The sequence below is a fragment of the Juglans regia genome, chromosome 11, assembly GCF_001411555.2.
Source record: "Juglans regia cultivar Chandler chromosome 11, Walnut 2.0, whole genome shotgun sequence".
NCBI classification, from domain to species: Eukaryota; Viridiplantae; Streptophyta; class Magnoliopsida; order Fagales; family Juglandaceae; genus Juglans; species Juglans regia.
The window spans coordinates 5,949,204-5,975,048 of NC_049911.1; the positions used below are offsets into that span (position 1 = coordinate 5,949,204).

The 25,845-nt window shown below is 36.0% G+C and overlaps 2 pseudogenes; both read right to left on the bottom strand.

The window, feature by feature from the left end:
• Positions 1-1,674, bottom strand: LOC108990645 (annotated as a pseudogene).
• A 9,569-nt stretch (positions 1,675-11,243) lies between these two features.
• Positions 11,244-12,453, bottom strand: LOC108990648 (annotated as a pseudogene).
• Positions 12,454-25,845: the final 13,392 nt, after the last annotated feature.

The following is a 25,845-nucleotide window of genomic DNA, read 5'->3' on the forward strand; positions in this document are numbered from 1 at the left end:
CGGGCACTGCCTTATGTCCTTCTTTATTTTAAACTTAAAACGAACAGAAGAAGCATCTTCAACACAGAATTCCAGAAAAACAAACAGACAAAAAAAGAAAGAGGGGGGGTTTGTTGGTGAAGTTCATGCAAACTTATTTAACTGAAACTTAAGAGGAAACTTTTACTGTACTTTGCCCACTTTCTAACCCTTGGTAGCGAACATCACGTGCCTGTGGTTCACAAGAAATTCAACGAATTTGTCAACATATCGGTACTGGAGTTGCTTGTCTCCAAAGTTGGTCATCATCTCCTTAGCTTTATCCCTATAAATCTGTCCCTCTGCATCCTTCATCACCAACCTTAGTGTCTTGGCCACAGACTCCCTGCTAAATGACCCGTCCTGCTCATTTCTAGGTACCTCCACTCCTGTCTGCATCTCCTCCAAAAGCTTGCCATTCAGTACTTGGTCCCCAAACATGGGCAACATAATAAGAGGACGTCCAAACTGGAATGCCTCTGTCACAGAACTCCAACCGCAATGTGTAAAGTAACCCCCAACTGACTCGTGACCTAATATCTTAACCTAAGGCGCCCAACCCCGCCAAACAATCCCACGACCTTTGATTCGCTCCTCAAATCCTTCAGGTATATGATCATCCGAGTCTTCTCCACCTTCCGGGAGGTTTTGCTTTCTTAGAACAAGAAAGAAGGGCAAACCCGATTGCTCTAGCCCTAGAGCCAACTCTTTGAAGTCTTCTTGACTTGGTTTGGTCTCACTTCCAAATGCTACGTAAACCACTGACCCTTTCTCTTGCTTGTCTAACCACTTGACAATGGTTCCCCAAGTGTTATCGTTGTGATCGTCATGTACAACTTGATCTTCCGCCGACGGTGGCAATAAGCCGACCGGAATAACAGGACAATTAAAAAGCTTTCCGATAAGTTTCAACCACTCACCTTCGACCTCCATGCAAGCTTTAACAGCCATGACTTCGGTTCCTAACGCCATTTTACTGAAACGAAACCAGTCGGAAATACCAGAAGCATTTTCTTCATAGAAGCCATGAATTACTTCCTTTGCCACAAAGAGCGGAAACGCTACTTTTGTTGGAAAGGTAATCCATTTGGGAGGTACGGTTAAACGCTCAAGCTCCATCCTCGTGCCCTTTGGATATATAGCATCTTCCATCACACTCGACTCTACTGGTGGTCCAAAGAAACCTAGACACGATGCACTGAAAACACTGAAGAACGCCCGTGAGATGCATAACTTAATAGCAATTGGTGGTAACCAATGGGGGGCAAAGTCATATACAATCCAATCGGGAGTGGAGGTTTCCAAAAAACGAGACAAAGGTTCCTGGAGACTGTCGAAAGCGATCTTAAGGTATGGAACTATGTGGCGCGGTACATCCATGGTGGCCTCTGCATTTTCTGGGAGGTTCTCCACGTGGGGCAAGGGCAACTTCACAAAAGTTATGAAAGCTGCTAGATCTAGTGGGATCTTTGGGAGGCGTTCAATGTTTCTAGGAGTAGAAATGAAAGAAATATGATGACCCTTTCGAGCTATGTGCTTGCTGAGCTCTAAGAACGGGATTATGTGACCGAAGGCCAGCCATGGGAACATGGCTATGTGAAGCTTCTTAGGCTGATCATCAACCATGGGGTCCAGTTTGGTGGTATTGATCTCTGAGCTCATGTTCTTATCTGTCTCTCTTTAAATACAGTCCGAAGTGTTACGGTTAATGTATTTATATTTTTTTTTAACATTTAATATTTAGATCATTCTTTACAAAAAAATATTAGATAAAAGATTATTTTTTTTCAATTCCTCTGAGTGAATTATTGCATGTGCGGGAAGCTAAATCCTCGTACCTTAGTAGGTCAGAAAAATAAAAGAGGTAGCAGAGGTAGACGTGATGTAATTGTGAGCGACAAAAAATGGTGGGGTATAATGGGCGGAGTACCTTAGGTCAGATTGGATGGAGATAATAACTGCCGTTGAGAGACGTAATATAATTAAATGACAGACCCTTTTTTTTTTTTTTTTTAAATGCTAGATTCACGGGATGTTTGGTTACCATAATTTTTTATTTATTTAATAATTAAAGAAGAATTATTTAGTGATTTTATGATTTTTTTAAATAATATTTAAGGGTATAAATATATATATATATATATATATATATATATATATCCCTTTATAAAAAATTTGTTCGTGCCAGTGAGCCGGCCAGATATCGGTTTGATTTGCCAGATATCTCATCTGGTCTATACGAATGATATAGTTCGGTTAATTTCACATTTTTATTTTACCTCTGAAGTTTTCAAACTCATATCTTTACTTTTTGACATAAATAATAAAAAGAATTTCACAGAATAAAAAAAAAATTATTTGTGATTAAAATAAAATAATCAATAAATCATTATTATAATAATATATTTATTGAATAGAAGTGCATTTTGAGGTTTTATTAGAAAATTCGAAATTAATAAATTATTTAAAACAAATCTACAACATAATTCATATAGTTATTCATCGACATCCATATATCACTATTATCTCTAAATTATAGGGAATAATTTAGAGAAAAGCTCAAAAACCCCATCCGGCCATCCTATTCCCTATTTTAAGATTTTGGTTTAGTGGATAAACAGTGGTTCCCTAAATATAGAGAACTACTATTCATCTCCTAAATCATCTTTTATTAATATTTTATTCTAATAAATAAAATACATTCATCTTCTAATCAATTATATTTTCTCTTATACTCATATTTATTATAGTTTTAAATAATTACTAAAATATAAAAATAATAATTTTAAAAATATTATCAAACCCGTAAAATAATAATTTAAATTTTTGTTTAAAATATTCATTATAGTAATAGTTTAAAACATAAGAAAAAATATTAAGTAGTTAAATTTGTAAATGGAAGTGAGAAAAAAAAAGTAATAAAGAAAGAATAGAAAAATATTATTTTAATAGAAATGAGAAAGGATAAGAATTGAGATATAGAAAATTTTTAAAAGATGGGTAAAATTTAGAAAAAAATTATAGGAAGTATCATTTTTAACTAAATTATAAGAAATTTTATAGGGAACCCAATGTGAATGCTCTAAATTCACATCCCAAAGAGCATCCTCATCCGCATCCCTATATCACTATTGCCTCTAAATTATATGGAATAATTTAGGGAAAAGCTCAAAAACCTCATCTCATCCTATTCCCTATTTTAAGATTTTGGTTTAGGGGATGAACACTGGTCCCTAAATATAGAGAACCACTATTCATCCTCTATATCATCTTTTATTAATATTTTATTCTAATAAATAAAATATATTCTTCTTCTAATCAATTATATTTTCTCTTATACTCATAATTATTATAGTTTTAAATAATAATTTTAAAAATAATTTAAATAATTACTAAAATATAAAATAATAATTTTAAAAATATTATCAAACTCGTAAAAAAATAATTTAAATTTTTGTTTAAAATATTCATTATAGTAATAGTTTAAAACATAAAAAAAATATTAAGTAATTAAATTTGTAAATGGAAGTGAGAAAAAAAAGTAATAAAGAAAGAATAGAAAAATAATATTTTAATAGAATTGAGAAAGGATAAGGATTGAGATATAGAAGATTTTTGAAAGATGGATAAATTTAGAAAAAAAATTATAGGAAGTGGCATTTTTAGCTAAATTATAGGGAATTTTATAGGGAACCCAATGTGAATGCTCTAAAGAGCATCCTCATCCGCATCCCTATATCACTATTATCTCTAAATTATAGGGAATAGTATAGGGAAAAGTTCAAAAACCCCATCTCATCCTATTCCCTATTTTAGGATTTTGGTTTAGGGGATGAACAGTAGTTCCCTAAATATAGAGAACTACTATTCATCCCCTAAATCATCTTTTATTAATATTTTATTCTAATAAATAAAATACATTCATCTTCTAATCAATTATATTTTCTCTTATACTCATATTTATTATAGTTTTAAATAATTACTAAAATATAAAAATAATAATTTTAAAAATATTATCAAACCCGTAAAATAATAATTTAAATTTTTGTTTAAAATATTTATTATAGTAATAGTTTAAAACATAAGAAAAAATATTAAGTAGTTAAATTTGTAAATGGAAGTGAGAAAAAAAAGTAATAAAGAAAGAATAAAAAAATATTATTTTAATATAATTGAGAAATGATAAAGATTGAGATATAGAATATTTTTAAAAGATGGATAAAAATTAGAAAAACATTATAGAAAGTATCATTTTTAATTAAATTATAAGAAATTTTATAAGAAAGTGAATGCTCGAACTTGTAGAATAGGACGCGACGTTGCGCACGTACGCGTACGTTAATAGATCGAAAACTAAAAAGGTAGCATGTGAAGGATTGAATGAGCTTAATTACATTATCAGTGGTACGTACGCGCGTGGTCTAGTTATCAATATTGTGTAGCCTGCAGGATGCATGCATGTCATCTCCAAGTAAGAGCATCTTTATTGGCTTGGTCAAATGAGAAGATTAGTTAAAATTTAGATAATTTGTATCAAAAAGACTCTATATTAGATTGGTCATCTCTAAAATAATTTAAATTTTTACTATACTGATTAGTCAAATATAGAGAACCACAATTGGTTCACCAAACATTAAAATAATAATTTCTCACTCTAATTAAGTTTAATCTTAATTTTTTTTATTAGCATTAAATGATATTTGAAAATATGATTTTTTAAATATTAATTTAATTAAAATATAATTATTATTAATATTAAATTAGTAGAATTATAAAATGTGATATAAATAAATTAAATAAAAAAATTATTAATTTAATAATATTTTATTATTATATAGAGAGTGAATGGTTAATTTAATATAGAGATTAAATTTAAATAAAATAGATAAATGTAAAAAAGTGTGATATTAATTAAATTTTAGAGATAAATTTAACTAATCTAATGAGAATGTTATAAGTGGAGAGAAGTAGTAATTCCGGTCATGTACGTAATATTGGCATTTCCAAATTAACCAGATTACTCGAATGTATACCGGTCTGTGATCATATTTAAAAAAATAAAATAAAATAAAATAAAAATATATATATTAAAAAAATAATAAAAAAAGAGGAAAAAAAGAGACATCAGAGTCTTCTTGAGCTCCATGACGGTTGTGCTTATGGCGTACATCAATGGCATACTAAATTATAATGAGCAGAAAATCGAGGCCAGAGACTGTTATAATGAGCAGAAAATTGAGGCCAGATACTGTTAAAATTAAAGGATGCAATTAGACAAACGATGCCCACGGTTCCACCTAATAAAGATACACGAGGCTATCCCGTCATGCATTATGTGCTGTCAATTATTCTTTGTTCATTTATTATTATTTCATTCTATTTTTGTAAGAAAAAAGCTACTTTACCTCTTAAGATGTACCATTCTACTTGACCGTTAGGTAAAAAAAAATTTAATTTTTTATTTTTAATTAGTGATTAAGGAAGTGATTTTAAGTATATTGGTATTATGGGTGATTAACGGTCCGGTCGGACCGAACGGACCGACCGTTTCGGTCCGGACCGGACCGGACCGAGACTTAGACCGGTCCGGTCCGGTCCATATTTTAGACCGGACCGAGACTTAGACCGTTTCGGTCCATCGCCGGACCGGACCGGCCCGTTTGCAGCCCTAATTGGTATATTTTTTTATTTTTTAAAAATATTTAAATATATTAAAAAAATGTAAATAGAAAAATGAAAAAAAAATTAAAAGCAAACTAGTGGTCAAGTAGAGCGGGCTACTCTGAGCGGCAAAGTAGCCCGACTCTTTTCGTCATCTATAAATAGCAGCACATAGCTTGTGTAGACACAAAATATTTGAATATAATTCAGTTATTTCAATTTCAGCTTTATATTGTCTTCATCTTCTTCGTGCTCTGTTCTTCCATTTTCATTCTTCGCACCACTATTAATATGGTATCATGAGCCACGACAGAAACCCCTCCAACCAACGATAAAATAAGTCCTCCAATCCTGAGACCAACCCTCACCACCCAACTAGTCCCTATTACATCCATCCCGGGGAAGGAGCTTCTTCTCCACTAGTTCCAGACCTTCAAACCACAGAAATATTTCTAACTTGGGCAAGGATCATGCGCCAAGCCTTGAATATCAAAAACAAATTGGGATTCATTGATGCCAAAATTCTCAAACCATCAGATGCTTCATATCCTCTCTATGCTGCTTGGGAACGTTGCAATGATATGGTGATTGCTTGGATTCAACACTATGTTGGGTTTGAACATAGAGCAAGCATCACTCATGCAACCACTGCCGCAGCTATTTGGAATTATCTCCGCAAGCGATTTTCAATCAAAACGCTCCACGAATTTTTCAACTCACTAAATCGATCTCAGCACTTACTCAAGATGATGAATTGGTTATCCAATATTATAATAAACTCAAAAGTTTCCGGAATGAATTGGAAATATATGAATTCATGCCTTCCTCTAAGTGTGGAGCAATGAAGACCCTGATGGATTACACTCACCGAAGTAAGGTTATGCAGTTCCACATGGGACTGCATGAATCATTTGACGTCGTTCGAGCACAAATCTTACTCTATGATCCTCTTCTAGCGTTAAATCGAGTTTTATCTCTTATACAACAAGAGGAAAGGCGTAGACAACTTAATTACCCTCCAGCACCGATTGCAATGGTAGCAAGAGGACCTGATCAACGCAATCAATCCTCCTCACGTAAACATCGATTGTTTTGTACTCACTGCAACATCCAGGGACACTCATTGCAACGATACTTCAAAGCAAATCCTAATCTCCATGTGTGTTCCCATTGTCGCATACCAGAACATACCAGAGACAAGTGCTACAAACTAAATGGATTTCCTCTAGGTCACATAAATAATTCCAAATTTAAATCATATGCTAATCAATCTTCACTTGAATAGGAACAAACCGGCAATGGCTCACGTAATACTCAAGAACAGTACGCCCGCATCCTTGCCTTACTCCAATCTCCTCAACTTCCAGCCGCTACATCTGCTACAAATCATGCTTGTTCAAATTCATCAACCTCTGCAATTTCCCCTGTTTCTGGTATTCTTTGTTACAATTCTACAAACACATGACACACCATCACAAAATCCACACACTCCTGGATAATAGACACTGGAGCTACAGATCATGCTTGATCTGTAGCCCCACTCTTTTCAATCATAATGTAACCCTCATCTCACACACGATCAAACTTCCGAATGGCACCACAATACCCGCCATACACGTTGGTGATATCAATCTTTCTGACCAACTCATTCTCAAACATGTGCTTTGTGTACCTGCTTTCTCATTCAATTTACTCTCTGCCAAATCTTTGTCCACTCATTCAAATTGTTGTCTTATTTTTTCTTCTAACTCGTCATATTCAGGACCTTTCATGCTGGAAGACGACTGGCACAAGGACAATGCATAATGGATTCTATCACCTCCACAATACCAGACCAGATCCCACGGCTTTACAATCTTTTTTTTCTACTTTCTGTTCCAGCTATGTTAACACTACACATGTTTCAAAATTTGATGAGTTCACACTATGGCATTACAGACTTGGACATAGTTCCATAACAAAACATGTATTGAATGATATTCAGAAGTCAAGTTCAAAGCCCACTCCCAAAGCAGCACAAATTCTCATTTCCTCAATCAAATACCACAACTTCCAAACCATTCGACTTAATTTCTGTTGACAATTGGGGCCCTAATCCGATCCAAGCTCACAATGATGTCAAATACTTCCTTACAATTGTGGACCAATTCACCATATACACCTAGATATATTTACTCTGAAATGAATCTGAAGGTCACACATCCATTCAAAATTTCTTTTCCCTTATGGCTGCTCAATTCAACACACAAATCAAAACAATCAGATCTGATAATGGTGCCGAGTTTAATATGCCCTCATTCTATGATTCCAAAGGAAAATTGCATCAACTTACATGTGTCGCCACTCCCAAAAAAAATGCCTTCACTGATTATAAATATCTGCACATATTAAACATTGCCAAATCATTGAAATTTCAATCAGACCTACCTATAAAATACTGGATGGAATTCATCAACATTGTCGTCTACTTAATCAACCAAAACCCTTCTCCAAACCTTCAAGGCAAGTCTCCATTTGAAATGCTCTATATCAAAAAACCATCATATTCCCACCTCAAAACATTCGGATGCCTTTGTTTTGCCTTCACATTAACCCATGGCCGTTCCAAATTTGATGGCCGCGCCAGAAAGTGCTTGTTTATCAACTATCCTTATGGAGTTAAGGGATACAAACTCCTCACCACCACAAACCAAATATTCCTTTCTCGTGACGTTATATTTCATGAAAATATTTTCCCTCTCAAACAATCCAACCTCGAACCCCAAGACTTGAATATCTCCCCTCCGCTTAACTCACTCACGCATCTTATTGACACCTCCCATCAAACACCTCATGTGCACCTCGATTCTACACTTCCCATCGAACCCCAAGACTTCCATACCTCCCTCCGCTTAACTCTCCCACGCCACTTATTGACACCTCCCATCAAACACCTCCTGTGCACCTCGATTCTACACCGCTCGTTGACAATCCCAACATTACACCAACTAAATTACCCTCCCTCACAAATACCTTTCCATCATTACCCTCACGACGATCCACCAAAACTTGAACCGCCCTTGCCTACCTCAAAGAATTCCATTATAATGCACTGTCTCCATCTCCGTCCTATTCCGAGTTGGAAGCTACTAGGTCCACCAACAGCATGGGTTCAAACATTCTTTTTCCTCTATCTTCTGTGTTGTCTTACAATTTTTTATCACCATCATTCAAAGCATTTACAGCTTCCATCTCTGTCCACACCGAACCAACATCACACATTCAAGCCCTCAAAAATCTCATCTGGTGTAAGGCAATGGAGTAGAAACTCACTACTCTAGAGCTCAATGAGACATGGTCCATCGTCGATTTACCTCCTGGCAAGAAGCCGATTGATTACAAATGGGTATACCAGTACAAATTCAAAGTAGACGGCTCCATTGAACGTGCTAAAGCGAGATTGGCTGGAAGGGCTTCACTCAACGTGAAAGTATTGATTTCCATGATACGTTCTCACTGGTTGCTAAGATGGTCTCTATCTGCACTCTCCTTGTTGTGGCTACCATAAAGGGGTGGGACTTACAGCAATTGGACGTAAATAATGCGTTCTTATATGCAGAACTTGACGTAGAACTATATGCGGCTTCCTCCTGGCCTTGCTTCCACACATGCAAACAAAGTATGCAAACTACACAAAAGTATTTATGGTCTCCGACAGGCATCCTGCCAATGGAACCTAAAGCTTTCATCTTCCCTTGCTGAATTTGGCTTCGTGCAGTCCAAGTCAGACTACAGTATGTTCATCAAACACACGGCATCATCATTTATAGCTTTGTTGGTCTACATTGACGACGTTATTTTGATGAGTTCAAACCATAAATCAGTCGATGAAGTCAAGCACTTCCTATCCACCAAATTCAAGATAAAAAATATGGGTTCACTCAAATATTTCCTGGTATGGAAATCGCTCGATCAAAGGCAGGAATTCAAATTTGTCAACGTAAATACACCTTGGATATCATATCCGAGACTGGCATGCTCGCCACCAAGCCCTCACCCATACCAATGGAATCGAATATCAAACTCCAAAAGGAGGAAGGAGCCTTATTTCATGATCCTACTCTGTATAGGAAATTGGTTGGTAAGTTACTTTATCTAACAAACACATGGCTTGACATCAATTATAGCTGAATCTTCTAAGTCAGTTCATGGAAGCCCCATGAATACCTCACTATGATGCTCTCATTAAGGTCATTTGGTATCTCAAAATTAAACCATGCCAAGGAATCATCTTTCCCGCCAATTCACTATTAAAAATCACAACCTACACAAATGCTAATTGGGCCAATTGCCCCGACACACGACGATCAACAATTGGCTTTTGCATGTTCATTGGTCAATCTCTCGTTGCCTAGAAATCGAAGAAGCAGAACACTATCTCGCGATACTCGGCTGAATCATAATACAGAGCTATGGCTGCCGTAGTTTGTGAACTTACATGGCTCCGATATTTTCTCAATGACCTCTGCATTACGATTGATGCTCCAGCAACCTTGTATTGTGACAACTTAGCCGCATTGCATATAGTTGCCAACCCCGTGTTCCATGAGTGAACCAAGCACATCGAACTAGATTGTCATCTAGTTTGTGACAAAATTTCAACTGGCCAAGTAGCTGTTGCACACGTCCCTTCCTCTGATCAGTTAGTTGATCTTCTCACCAAGCCCGTGCATTCTCCAACGCTCACTACATATGCTTGTCCAAGATGGGAATCTTAAACATCTACTCTCCATCTTGCGGGGGACTGTTGAGATTATAGGATGCAATTGGACATACAATGCCCATGGTTCCACTTGATAAAGATATAGCAATCACATGAGGCCATTCTGTTATGCATTATAAGCTGTCAATTATTCTTTGTTCATTTATTGTTATTTCATTCTATTTTTGTAATCGATAAATAGCAGCACATAGCTTGTACAAACACACAAAATATTCAAATATAATTCGGTTATTCCAATTTCAGCTTTTTGTTGTCTTCATCTTCTTCATGCTCTTTTCTTCAATTTTCATTCTCTGTGCCACTGTTAATAGAGACAGTACTGTTTGCAAATAGTATTTATACAAACTCTCAACATTCATATTTTCACTGATACCTCGTACAAGGAAGAAGAAGAAGATACACAGCTCGTCTAGTCCTAAGCGTTGAATCCGGCCTCCTTGCTTGATCTTGAAACTTTTTCCCTTTTGTTTGCCCTATCTTCTCACGCCTCAAAACCGGTTCTCTTTTTCTATGGTGTATTTGTTATTTTCTTTTATTCTCTAGTTTACAAAGCATATTAATATTGTACACGCTATTAATTTATCTTTCTATTTTTCAACCCATTTTCAATGTTTTTTTTTCCTTAAAGAAGGTTGATTGATTACCGGAGAAACACGTACAAACTATAACGAGCATTGCGTTACCTTCTTTATTTTAAACTTAAAACGAACAGAACAAGCATCTACAACACAAAATTCCAGAAAAACAGATAGACACAAAAAAAGAAAAAGAAGGAAGGCGAACTGTGAAGTTCATGCAAACTTTAATCCTTGGTAGCGAACATCACATGCCTGTGGTTCACAAGAAACTCAACGAATTTGTCTACATATCGGTACTGGAGTTGCTTGTCTCCAAAACTGGTCATCATCTCCTTAGCTTTATCCCTATAAATCTATCCCTCTGCATCCTTCATCACCAACCTTAGCGTCTTGGCCACAGATTCCCTGCTAAATGACCCGTCCTGCTCATTTCTAGGTACCTCTGCTCCTATCTGCATCTTTTCCAAAAGCTTGCCATTCAGTACTTGGTCCCCAAACATGGGCAACATAATAAGCGGACGTCCAAACTGGAATGCCTCTGTCACTGAACTCCAACCACAATGTGTAAAGTAACCCCCAACTGACTCGTGACCTAATATCCTAACCTTAGGCGCCCAACCCCACCAAAAAATCCCATGACCTTTGATTCGCTCCTCAAATCCTTCAGGTATCTGATCATCCGAGTCTTCTCCATCTTCCGGGAGGTTTTGCTTCCTTAGAACAAGAAAGAAGGGCAAACCCGATTGCTCTAGGCATGATTTCGGTGCCTAACGCCATTTTACTGAAACGAAAACCAGTTGGAAATACCAAGCATTTTCTTCATCGAAGCCAAGCATTACCTCCTTTGCCACAAAGAGCAAAAACACTACTTTTGTTGGAAAGCTAATCCATTTGGGAGGTACAGTTAAACGCTCAAGCTCCATCCTCGTGCCCTTTGGATATATAGCATCTTCCATCACACTTGACTCTACTGGTGGTCCAAAGAAATCTAGACACGATGCACTGAAAACACTGAAGAACGCCCGTGAGATGCATAGCTTAATAGCAATTGGTGGTGACCAATGGGGGGCAAAGTCATATACAATACAGTCCAAATCACTTTGGACTGTATTTAAAGGTTCCTGCAGGAGACTGTCGAAAGCTATCTTAAGGTATGGAACTATGTGGCCGGTGTGGTACATCCATGGTGGCCTCTGCGTTTTCTGGGAGGTTCTCTACATGGGGCAAGGGCAACTTCACAAAATTTATGAAAGATGCTAGATCTAGAGGGGTCTTTGGGAGGCGTTCAATGTTTCTAGGAGTAGAAATGAATGAAATATGATGACCCTTTCGAGCTATGTGTTTGCTGAGCTCTAAGAACGGGATTATGTGACCGAAGGCCAGCCATGGGAACATGACTATGTGAATTAGCTTCTTAGGCTGATCATCAACCATGGCATCCAGTTGGTGGTATTGATCTTGAGCTCATGATCTTATCAGTCTCCTTTTAAATACAGTCCAAAGCAATTTGACGGTGATTTCTTAATTGTTTAACCACGGGTATCCACTGCCCGAAATTCTTATACCACAGTACAGTCTCATTAATCAAAGAGTTACATAAAGCGAATTTTACATATTTTTTATACATTTTACATTGGCCATATCAATTATTTTATATAAAAACATGTAAAATAATCAATCACGTTAATAAAATAAACAATAAATATGTAAAAATGACTACAAATAAAATTTTTGTTATTTAAAGAAATGACTGTCACATTGAAACGCTAATAATTCATAAATAATTTTCTAATAAAATACTACAATTTCGGAAAATTTGACATAATATTTACATCAAATTATAAAATTATTTTTATTATAAAAAATATAATATAAAATTATATCAATTTATTAACTTAATACGTTAATCTTTATGGGGGCCTTTTCTAATGATTTATTTATAAAATTTGTGTTAGAGGAGCACTTAATTAACTTGCCAGCACTAAAAAACACGATCGTTAACCTGCAACTCTGTACCTTTTGACGTTCGGGACCAACGTTTCAAATATCATACGTTATTTCTCTACAAAACTTTTACCTGCAAGCGAGAACTAAAGGGGTTTATTAGAATATTTGTGATTATATATATATATGAATTTAATCCACACTAGTACCGTACTTGTTCAGATGAGAAAAACACGCATGTCCGACCGTTGTATTTGGAATGGAAAATACAATGTAGTCCTCTCAAACAAATTCACTATAAGAAAAATGTTCATTTGTGACGGATTATTTACAATAAAAATGACTATTTATGAGAAAAACAGATTTATTTTAATAAAAAAATAATCATTTTCACAAGAAATAGCTCGACATAAATAAACAGTTTTCTTATAATTAAAGTTATAGTTAGTGTATTTAATTTTTTTTTTTAAATATTTTAAAAAACTTACTGCTAATGTAGTTATATAATTTTTTAACATTTAACATTTAGATCATCTTTTACTTTTTAAAGGAAGCTGCTACAGTTACCAAAGTTTTTTTACCGAATGACATGTCCCTCTTGAGTGGCATGCCACTTGTATTAAAAAAAAAAAATTCAAAAACAAAAGTAAAAACATACCCAGCAATCGTCCTTGCCATCGTCCCTCTCCTCTCATTGTATTGCTATAGCCAATAGGTGCTGGCCTCACTTTCCCCCTCTATTTTCGACACGGACCTCTGGTTCTAGTCCACCATCCGTCGGCCTTGTTTTCCCTCTCTTCTGAGTGGTAGTTTTTCCTCCATCTTTTTCTGATCTATTTTTACTCAAATGTTAGGGTTTTTATCTAAAAATGTTAGGAAGAATCAAGTGCTCAAAACCATAAAATATGTTTGGAAATACAAACTCACCAGGAATTAAATAAGAAAAATGGACAATTTTCTCATTGTTGACAATCGTCGGTGTTGACCCGTATACCATACCTAATTTGCTTATAGTTTATTATTGTATTATTTGTGTATATTTGTATATATTATTTTCTTTGTATAAATACTCACAAGCATTAATTGAACTTCAAAAAGTCGGTCCAATTTTTTGTTTGTTTCTCCACTTTTTATCCTTTTTCTCTTGGGTAAGATAGTGATCCCTATTCGTTTCCTGCAGCAAATGACCCATTGCATTTGGCCTATTTCATCATTCTGATTGCATCAGACCATAGCTTCTTCTTGTCAAGAGTTACATGAAAACAATTTTTATATATTTCGTTGTGTTTAGTGATTTCTGCTTATCATAAATCTCCAATAAAAAATCTCTAAGCATTTGAGCCTTACGTATGGATGTGTTTGCACACAATGGCCTAAGCATTCAGCTCAACTATCAATGGATTCAAAAATTTATATGAGAAACTGCTCAAAGGCTATGAATTCCAGCCACAACACTACTTGTTTTAGCTAGTTTGTATGACTTTTTCCCTTTTCATGGCTTCAATACCTTTCTTAAAGTACTGTAATTGATTGGGACAAATGCCCCCTTGAGTGTATTGTTTTCAATATAAAATCCATTGTCAATAATTACAACAAAAACAAATCATACACTTTTCTTTTAAATCCCATTGATTGTATATGATTTCTTTCAATATTCAAGTTAATACCTTGATTTGAATTTGGTTGGGTATTCTTAGATAATTCAAACACTAGAGTTGCAATGGATTCCAATATGGAACATGTAGATAATGAGTATGACGAGGTAGAAGTTGATAATGAGCAAGAATGTGCTGAAATAGTCGATGAACCTAAGGTCGAAATGACATTTTCATCTATAGAAAAAGTTTTGTCTTACTATATGAAGTATGGTAAGCAAGAGGGATTTGGGGTGTGTAAACGGAATTCTAAACAGGATGATGATGGTAATATCAGATGGTTTACATTAGTATGTGTGAGGGAAGGCACAACAAAGAGTAAGGCTGACAATGTTCTCAAACCAAGACAAACGGAGAAAATAGGGTGTATGGCTAGGATTAATGTGACGATGAATGATGAAGGCGGATATACCCTGACTAAAGTAAACTTGGAGTACACACACATTTGTAGTCCTGGAAAGGCAAGACATTTCTAATGCTTTAAGAAGGTTGATGCTCATAGCTAAAAGGCTTGAAATAAATAACGAGGCAGGAATACGAATGTCAAAGAATTTCAAGTCTCTAGTTGTTGAGGCGAGGGGTTATGATAAACTATCATTTGGGTAGAAGGGGTGTCGAAACTATATTGATAAAGCAAGACAACTTCGTCGCAGGGTTGGAGGCGTTGAAGCTTTATGTAACTACTTCCAAGAAATGTAAAAACAAATTCCAGATTTTTATTTTTACATAGACGTGGACCATGATATGAGATTAAAGAATGTGTTTTGGACAAACGTCCGAAGTAGAGCTATGTATGAATCATTTGAAGATGTGATTACATACAACATACCTGACTAATGCCTACAATATGCCCTTTGCACCGTTTATGGGTGTGAACTACCATGGTCAGTCAATCATATTCGGGTGCGGATTGATATCCAATGAGGATGCACATACCTTTGAGTGGTTGTTTACGTCATGGTTGAAGTGTATGAAGGACCAACCACCAAATGCAATCATTACAGACCAAGACAAGGTAATGCAAATTGCAATTGCTAGGGTGTTTCCAACATCTAAGCATCGCTTCTGCTAGTAGCACATAATGAAAAAACTTTCTGAGAAGTTTGGATCACATGCTCGATATGATGAGATTAAGAGCATACTACAGAAATGTGTGTATGACTCTTTAAGTGAGCATGAATTTGAAGAACGTTGGCCTAATTTGCTTAATACGTATGATTTGCATGAGAATGCATGGTTGGGATCACTATATAATGACCAACATTTTTGGGTGCCGGACTACGTTAGGTCCAACCATCTTAATTGCATCTCTCGAATCAGGATGATTATCAGGACAAGTATAAATGGTTGTAATTAGCAATAATGTTTTGGTGGAAATGACTTTGTATGGAGACAATTATTGGAGTATGTTTTGGAGGAAATTATTAGAGTGCGATTTTGGTGGAAAGTATTGGAGTATGTGGTGGTGTTTTGGTCCATTAAGTTATTGTAATGTAATATTCAAACGTATTTCCTGTAATAGGCTTAGTGCAATTTCCTGTAATGCATTTTTGTATTAATGGAATTAGTGCAATATCCTGTAATGCACGATTTTGTGATGGAATGCGATTACAAGGTATCCTGTAAAAAATGAAGCTGAAACTCTCATGTGAAGATATACAAAAATTTGAAAATGTCCATTCATTCTCAAAAGAAAAATATTTACAAATCCCAAAACCAGAATGAGTTTACAAGGTATCCTGTAAAAACTGAAGCTGAGTTGAAATTGTCATGTGAAGATATACAAAAATTTGAAACTGTTCATTCATTCTCAAAAGCAAAATATCTACAAATTCACAACTAGAATAAGTTTACAAGGTATACTGTAAAAACTGAAGTTGAAATTGCCATGTGGAGATATGCACAAATCTGAAACTGTCCATTCATTCTCAAAAGCAAAATATTTACAAATTTACAACAAGAAATGCCCAAAACATAAAAATGCCCATCCATTACATGTCAATAATAAAGTACATCTCAGAACTGCCCAAAGCCCAAAGATACCAAACCAAAGTTGGGTAGAACCCAGCAAATGCAACTCCTCCCCCAGAACCAAATTCATGGGACGCATGATGTTAACACACGGTGCGTTGGCCGTGCCGATCCATTCACTGCTTCATTTATTCTACTAAGACTACTTCTAAAGGGATGCACGCTATAACAGGACCTTTGGGCTTTTCTATCACTGGTTTTCGCTCTTCTTCAAACTGCTTATTATCATCTACACATTTGGCACAACTTCAATATTTGTTATCATCAATGAAATCTACAACTTCAAGTTTGTGAATAGCTTGTTGTATTCATGTTATTCAATTAGTAGAGGAAGTTTTAGAGAGCTTGATACCCACCAAACCTCACATGGTAAGAATAGTATAAACAAACACGAAATCACGATAAAGCATAACCCAAAAGAAAAGGTAATCAAAGTCCATAATTCAAGTGCCCCTTTTTGCAAAGAACTTCATTGCCTAAATCAAAATCTCTGATATTGCTACATGTAAAATGGAGCTCAATTAATTGGGGTTCTTTTTTTTCTGCCATTTAAATATAATTACTCTGTGTTAAGATTGACGAAATTTTTTTTCTACTATAAATATATATGTATGAATATCAAATGTTCAATTTGAAAGTTTGCAGTCTTAAGAGTTCCAATCTTGAATCCACAACCTCGTTTGTTTATCTCTTACTATATATTATGTAATATGTACGTCAACTCACCTAGCTTGAGCATATTAAAAAGAAAAAAAACATACCAAATTAAATTCTCATTTTCTTCCTGAGTTTCAAACAATGTAAGCAACCCAAGCTGCAACTTTCCTATAATTTTTGTTTTTTCCAATTAAGCATATTAATTGTTACAATAATGCTAAATCAATAACCATAAATCACTACAGAAAACATTTACGACAATGGTAATTCAAACAATTAATAATTACAATTTATAACCTATCAATAATAGCAAAAAGTTAGAGGGACTGAACTTAAATCATGCCAGAAAAATTAAAATAGAAGTGAAAATTAGAGACAAGCAGCAAAGCATACTGAGTAACAACAAAGACTGTTGTTGTAAATGGAGCTCTGCTAATCGGGATGGAAGCAAGCAACGGGCTCAGGGAGATGGAGGGTTCAGGCTTAGGGAGATGGAGGGTTCAGGTGATTTAAAATTAGAGGGGGGGAGAGGGAATGAAGCAAGCATGGGTTCAGGGTGGGGGTTCATTTAGGGTGAGGGGTGAGGGGCTTTGGAAGCAAGGGGTTATGGCTCAGGTTTCGTGCGAGGGTTCGTGGTTCAGGGGATGAGATGTTGAGAGGATGTCGAAAGGGAGATGAGATGGCTCGGGCAGATGGAGGCCATGGGTGAGGGTTAGTATTTTAGGGAAATGGGTTCATATGGTTCAAAGAGATGAGGAAGGTGAGGGATCGTGTGGTTTAGGGACATGTGCTCAAGGTTTTCAAGGAGAGAGGCATCGTAGGTGGAAATGTGGGAGACGAGCGAGATGAGGGCTCGTAGCTTCCGATGAGGGAGATGAGGTAGGGTTTTTATTTTCTTGTTTTTTTTTTTTTAAATCCACCTGGCAATATCCAAGTCATTCGACGGAGGGTTTCGGTAAAAAAAAAATTTGGACCTAGCATTTTCCATTTTTCAATTCCTCTAAGTGATTGATTGTGCAGAGAGTTAAGAAAAATTCTTCAAATCAGTCACTATTCATCATCTCACACCCTACATTTTATAAAAAATACTTTTACATTCTACGGAAAATATCTCTACACCTTATAATTAATTATAAATATAATATATAACAGTGAATAGTGATTGATACATACCATTTTTGGGGAGTTTTTTCTTTTTTTAGAAGAGCATATTGCATTCATTAATAACAGATATTACAAACTTGATCTGAAACATACATCACAAGCCAACTACTACATTAATAGCTCCCCAGTACACAACCGTGACTTATATGGTCTAGTCCAAGTTGCAAATCTCTACAGACCTAAAGTATGAGAGACAGCACAACTATGTCTAAGACAGAGTTAACCAAACCCCATACTCCATCTAAGACGGAGTATAGGACACACTATACGAACAAAAGCCCTAGAGACTAAGTGTTTATTTTATTTTTATTTTTTTAAAGAAAAAAATATTACAGAAATTAAAAATATATGCGAAAATGACGGATTACATCTTATAAAGATATAATTTATAGATCCTTATTTTGAACCATGGAGGTAGTAAGTCAAATCCGCATTTCTCGGGAGTTAAATGTCTGTACTGGCTGCTAATACATTAGTAAGTCTGGAAAATAAAAGAGGTAGCCAGTGGTAGATGTAACATATTTATTAGCGACAAAAAATGGTAAGGTATGGGAGTACCTTAGGTCAGATTTGATGGAGATAATAACTGCTGGTGGGACACGTAATATAATTAATAACAGACCCTTTTTGTTTTTTGAAAATAAACATACGCTCATTTATTAATGAGTATACTAATCTCATCCATTAGAAAAAATCTCTTCCATATCAACTCTTACAAATTACTCAATAAAGCATATTTTGCTAACAAATGTGCCAATTGATTGAAATCTATCTTGATATATTGTATCTTTCAAGCAACTGGACCTCTTGTGAATAGGGGTGTAAGAACAAACCAAAATGTTGATTGAATCGGATTGGACTACATTCGAGTGTCTCCACTCGCTACAACCGCCGCCGGCGGGTTACCGTCTGGAATAATCTTCCAAGCTCTACAACCGCCTTGCACGGGTGTCTTTTGGGAACGAGTCGACGGGCTCAGCAACGCATAAGATGGATCTGAGGGGGTCGACGGGCACCCTAACCACTTAAGCGTGGGTTACTATAAACAAACTCTTACATCCACATCAAAACGGAAAAACATCAACAAAAAATACAACACAGGGCAAAATCCACCGAGGCCACCAAAAACTATCATCGAGCATGGAAATATACGCAATTTACTAATAATAAACATTTACATACAATCACTATGCAAACGTTCTTACAAAAAACCTTCACAAAGGCCCATCCTCGAAGGCCTTTACTACAAATTTTACAATTTCTTCTTGTGGACTACTCATGGAGATCTCCATTGTATAACAGTGAAAAACTACGAACCAGCTACCGGAATTTATTTTTCTACAGGTTACTTTTATCTGTTAGGGACTAAATTGACTGGGTCAAACCCTTTGGAAACCTATCACTAAGGGAAGAGATAAAGCCAAGAGATAAGGCAGAAAAGAGATAAGACAAAGAAGTTGACTCAGACTCCTAAAAGGAAAAGGTTTTACAAGACTTAGACTCCGAAAATAAAAAGGCTTCACAAGGTAAATTGAGCTCTATCACTCTAAGGAAATAACCTCTATATAAGGAGCAGCTCCTCCACAAATTTAATAGGCTCTCTCCACCAATTCTCTAGATGGACTCTCATGAGACTAAATTCTCTCATTGTATGGAGCGATATGTGAGATTATGAAACATTGTAAAACCATCATTTGATATAATGGGTTTTGCCCTCAACAACACGCGGACGTAGGTTTTTATACTGAACAACGTAAATTTTTGTGTCTCCCTTTGTTTATTTTATTTGCTTATTTATTATTTATCATATAAATGAACGCGAATCGCACCCTATCGACGTTCAAATCAACTAATGGGTCGGAAATGACTCTTTATTCCTTTCTAGTCTGTTGTGCAATTTTTGGCATTAATAGGACTAGACCGATTCAATCCGGTTTGTAACCAGTTTGGTACGGTATCGGTTCTTTAAAAGGGACAAGAACACCAAACATGGTGGATTCGGTCTAGTTTGGTTTCACAAACATTTCAAACTATCTCATCTCATCTCATCTTATCTTATCTCATCTCAACATTTAAACACCATTCAAATACAAACATTTTTCAATTTCAGATTTTCAAATTTTAACTTTTTAATCTAATCATTACAACTTTCACAAATCTCCAAACAAAACATAAAAAATAATTCAACTTTTTCAAATCACAAAATAAAAATTATATTTTAACCCTATTTTAACTTTATAATTATTTTATTCAATTCTCTCAGTTTTTAAAATTCCATACAAATCTCAACTCAAACCATTTCACTACTATTTACAAATTATCTCACTACTATTCACAAATTGCTTATCTCATCTCATATGTATAACCAAACATGGTCGTAGTCTCCTAAAGTGGCGTACTGTTAGTTGTGCGAATGAATGCAAGGAAATTGAAGCGATCAAAATAGTAGTTTGAAGCTTTAGAGTGATATTCGGTACTATTAGAAGCACATTGTTGTAATATAACATGAATTTACTGTAATAATTTCAAAGAAAAGTAAAAGACAGGGAGGAATTGAGGCAAACTTTTGTTCTCATTCAAAAGGAATAAAATTACAAATGTTGCTTTCCTACATATATAGTACTGTGACTGCCAAAATCAGCTAGCAAAAAAGAATATGCAGCCTGCTACCTAGCACATGTTTGTACTGCCCATTACAGAAAATAACAAACTTACTAAAAATACTAAAAGAGACACTATGAATAGAAACTATTTACAAGTGACAAAGACACATGTAGAGGGATCCTTTGGTAGAATGATCTCAATTGCATCAGAGGCAACATGGTGTTCATTTGGAAGCTGCACCTTCACATCAGCACCATTGGGGAGCTTATCTTGATGGTGATGTAATCGAGCGTGATCATCATGCTTCAATACCCCCCCCCCCCCCCCCTCCCCAAACAAGATGGAGAATAGATGTTGGCTATTCTCATCTTGGAGAGATGAGATTGGAGTAGATAAGAGGGGAGTGTCTTGGTGAATATGTCAGCCGATTGAGAGATGGTGGACACATGAGCTGTCCTTATACTGCTTTCTTGAATTTTATCCCTAATCAGATGACAATCAACCTCTATGTGCTTCGTCCTCTCGTGGAAGACAGGATTGGCTACTATATGAAGTGTAGCTTGGTTATCACATAGCAAACCAGCAGCTTGAGGATGATTAATGAGGAGATCGGCAAGAAGTTGACGCAGCCATGTGAACTCAGTAGTAGCAGAAGCCATTGCTCTATACTCTGCTTCTGCAGATGAACGAGAGACAACTGGTTATTTCTTTGATTTCCAAGAAATCAGTGAATTTTCAAGAATAAGAAATAACCAATTATTGAGTGTCTAGTGTCTGGACATGAGACCCAATTTGAATCACAAAAGCCTCTTAGTTGAAGAGGTGATGAAGTTGACAAAAAAATTCCTTGGCCAGGAGCTCCTTTCAGATATCTAAGTACCTTGTGTGCTGCTGCAAGATGGTAAGTAGTTGATTCTGCCATAAACTGACTCAAAATTTGAATGGGTAACTAATATATGGTCTGGTGATGGTTAAGTATAGGAGGCGGCCAATTAATCTTCTGTAGATGCTAGGATCAATCAATAAAGTGTCAGAATCCTTATTGAGCTTGTGATTTTGATCCATAAGCAGCTTAAGTGGTTTGGACCCTAGAGTGTCTAAATTAGCTAGGATATCCAAGGTATATTTCCTTTAACAAAAGTGTATGCCATGAGGGGATCGAGCAACCTCAATCCCAAGAAAGTATCTGAATGGGCCTAGGTCTTTAATCTTGAACTGTTAGTTCAAGAAGGCTTTGAGAGTAGCCATGGATTTTAAAGAGTTGCTTGCTACAACTATGTCATCAACATAGACTAATAAAGCAGTAAAAAAATTACCATCAGCCCATGTGAACAAGCTGTAATCAGATTTTGATTGAACAAAGCCAAAGAGAATGAGAGAGGCAGAAAGCTTTGAATACCACTGCCTTAAAGCATGCTTCAAGCCATAACGACTTCGAAGCAACTTGCAAACCTGACCAGGTTTTTCTTTATCATAACTAGGAGGTTTCTTCATGTAGTTTTCTTCATTAAGTTCTCCATGAAGGTATGCATTATTCACATGATGGAAATGCCACCCCTTTATAGCTACCAAAGCCAAGAGAGTTCTAACTGTCACCATCTTAGCCACGGGTGAGAATGTTTCATGGTAATCAATTCTCTCTTGCTGTGTGAATCCCTCGTCTAGCCTTTTTACTTTCAACGCTGCCATCTGATCTATATTTTGTCTTGTAAACATACTTGCAATCAATAGTGGTTTTCCCAAATGGCATGTCAGTGACCTCCAATGTGTTGTTCAACTCTAGTGCTTCAAGTTCAGCCTCCATTGCCTTACACTAGCCATGGTCTTTAACAGCTTCATTATAAGTGTGTGGATCATTGTGTGATGAAATGGTGAAAGAAAAAAAAAATGCAAGTGACAGATTGCTACAAGGAAGAGAATTGGATAGAGGGAAGGGACTACTAGAAGCCTTGGATAGAGATTAAGCATGTTGAAGTGAGGAGACTTGCTAGCAATGGAAGTCTTACAGGTATCGAGGTGCCCTTCTAATTCTGGTTCACCTTCTGAGATCAGTTTCATTGGAGGGTTGTGATGAGTTATCATAAGTCAGTGGAGAAGTGTGAGGATGATGTGATGCAAGAGGAACTGGTGAAGGAGGATAAGAGGTTTCAAACTCTACCAAGGGGGAAGAAATGGTGACTAGATCAATGGAAATGTGTGGTGAAAGATAAGACAGCATTTGGCAGAGTGCTATTGGAACCTATTGGTGGAGGTGAAATGTGATATTTTGAATGTTGGAAAGGGAAGATGTGCTCAATGTGAAATCACATCTCTAGAAATGAAAGTTGTGTTTGTATCAAGATCCAAAAGTTTGTAACATTTGACCCTAAACGGGTAACTAAGAAAATTGCACTTTCTTCCATGAGGGTCTAATTTCTTCCTACTTTGAGATAAAGTGATAGCAAAACAAAGGCAACCTAAAGTCCTCATAGGTGAGTAAGTGGGTGGATTTTTTAATAACAGTTCAAAAGGAGTTTTGTTAGACAAAGATGGACTAGGAACTCTGTTGATTATATAGGATGCAATCAAGATACAGTCATTCCAATATTTGATAGGAAGATCAGATTGGATTTTAAGTACTCGAGCTATGTTAAAGAGGTGTTGCTATTTTTTTTCTGCAATTCCATTTTGTTGAGGGGTCTCAATACAGGTTCTATGGTGTATAATACCTTTGCTATTATAAAATTCTTTCATTTGGAATTCTAGTCCATTTCCATTCTAAAGATTTTGATCTTAGAATCAAATTGTGTTTCCACAAGGTTAGAAAAGGCTTCAATGCAAACTCTGGTGTCAGATTTACTTTTGAGAAGATAAATCCAAGTGCTTCTCCAAAAATCATCAACAATGGTTAGAAAGTATTTAGATCCATCATAAGACTCAATAGAATTTGGACCCCATATATCACAGTGTACAAGCTCAAAGATTTGTTTGCTTTTATGTGTGCTAATGGGAAATGAGAGCTTGTGTTGTTTAGCACTTGGATAGATGCAACAAGGAACATTAGAAACAGTAGGCAAATGCAATTTTACAGAATCATCTGTGATTAGATTTAAAACTGAGAGGGGTGTATAACCCATTCTACAATGCCAAAGGTTTGATACATCATCAACATTGCTACTTAAAAAACTGAAACATACATGTACTTCTTTAGGGAAATAGAAAACTGATCAAACAAAGTTGTAGGAAGCACTTCAGTCACTACAAGGTGGTACAAGCCATTCCTCAGTTCACCCATGCCAATCGTGGTCCATGGCAAAAGGTCTTGAATATAACAAGAGTGTGAAAAGAAAATGAAACAATGAGAAATGGAGTTAGCTAACTATTTGGCAGAAATCAAATTGAAACTGGAAGAATGGACACATAAAACATTGTTCAAGGTCAGTGTATTGGTGATTTTCACTGTACCAATGTGGGTGACAGGAGTTGTGTGTCGATTGGGAAGTTTAACCATGTAGGAGACTTGTGATGTAATGGAAGTGAAGAATGAGGTGTTTCAGATAATGTGATCTGTAGCACCTATGTCAATTATCGAAGGTGAGAGAGCATATGATTTTTTAGAGGAGGAAGTTAAGCAAATGTGCATACCAGACATGGTGGGTGGAGAATTGAAATCTGTCTAAACTTGGTTGGCTGAATGGCTGGCAATGGGGGCCTCCCTTAACTGCAGTAGTGAAATGAGCTGTTGATATTGGTGTTTAGTAAAAGACATCTTCCCCTCAGTATTTTCTTCTTGCTCTAGCGATGACATATTACCAGAAAAACCTATTTGATTGCCCTTATTATGAAGTTTGTGTCCATGTGGGTATCCATGTAGTTTGCAGCATTTATCAATCATGTGCCCTGACATATTGCAGTGGCTACAAATAGGAGCCTATGCATTGCCTGCTTTGAAGCAGTTTTCTTAAAAATGACCTTGAATGTGGTTGTGAGTGCAGTAAGGTCTCTCACGTTTCTGTGGGAATGATGGCCTTGTGGCAAGTTTGAAGGATGAATATCTTTTCTTAATGGCAAGAGCTATTAACTTAGGGGAAGGCAGACCAGAGAGCACAATATGTTGCCTCTCTTGTTGTTAGATAATGGAGAAGACTTTGTTCATAGCAGGTAAGGGGTTCAAGATCTTTATTTGGTCTCGGGTATTATTGTAGGAGTCATTGAGACCCATCAAAAACTAGATAACACAATCATGTTGATACCTATCTAAAAGGATGTTGAGTTTTCCACAAGTGCAATCATGTATGGTTTCATAAATTATCAGTTAATCCCACAAAGATTTTTAACTTGCCATAATAAGCACTTACATAATCTTGGTCATGTTGCGGAGTAGCTAAGGCTATCTTCAGTTGAAAAATTTGTGATCCATTTTGGTGAGTGAATCTATCCTTCAACTCTTCCCAAATTTGCTTGGCATCAACAACTAGAGCAATACTTGACCGTAAATTTTGGCTAATGAAGTTTTGTATCCAAGATACAACAACATCATTGCATCTTTTCCAAGCATCAAGAAGAGGGTCAGCAGGATCCTTAGGTTTGAGTAATGACCCATTGATGAAGCCAAGTTTGTTCTTGGCTCGTAGGGCTCTACACATGACTCTTGACCAAGTTGTGTAGTTATATGTAGTGAGAAGATCTGGGACTAAAGGAATGGATGGGTTGTTATCATGGTCAAGAAACATATATATATATATATTTGTGTGATATATATATATATATATATATATGAGAGGTGTCGGCA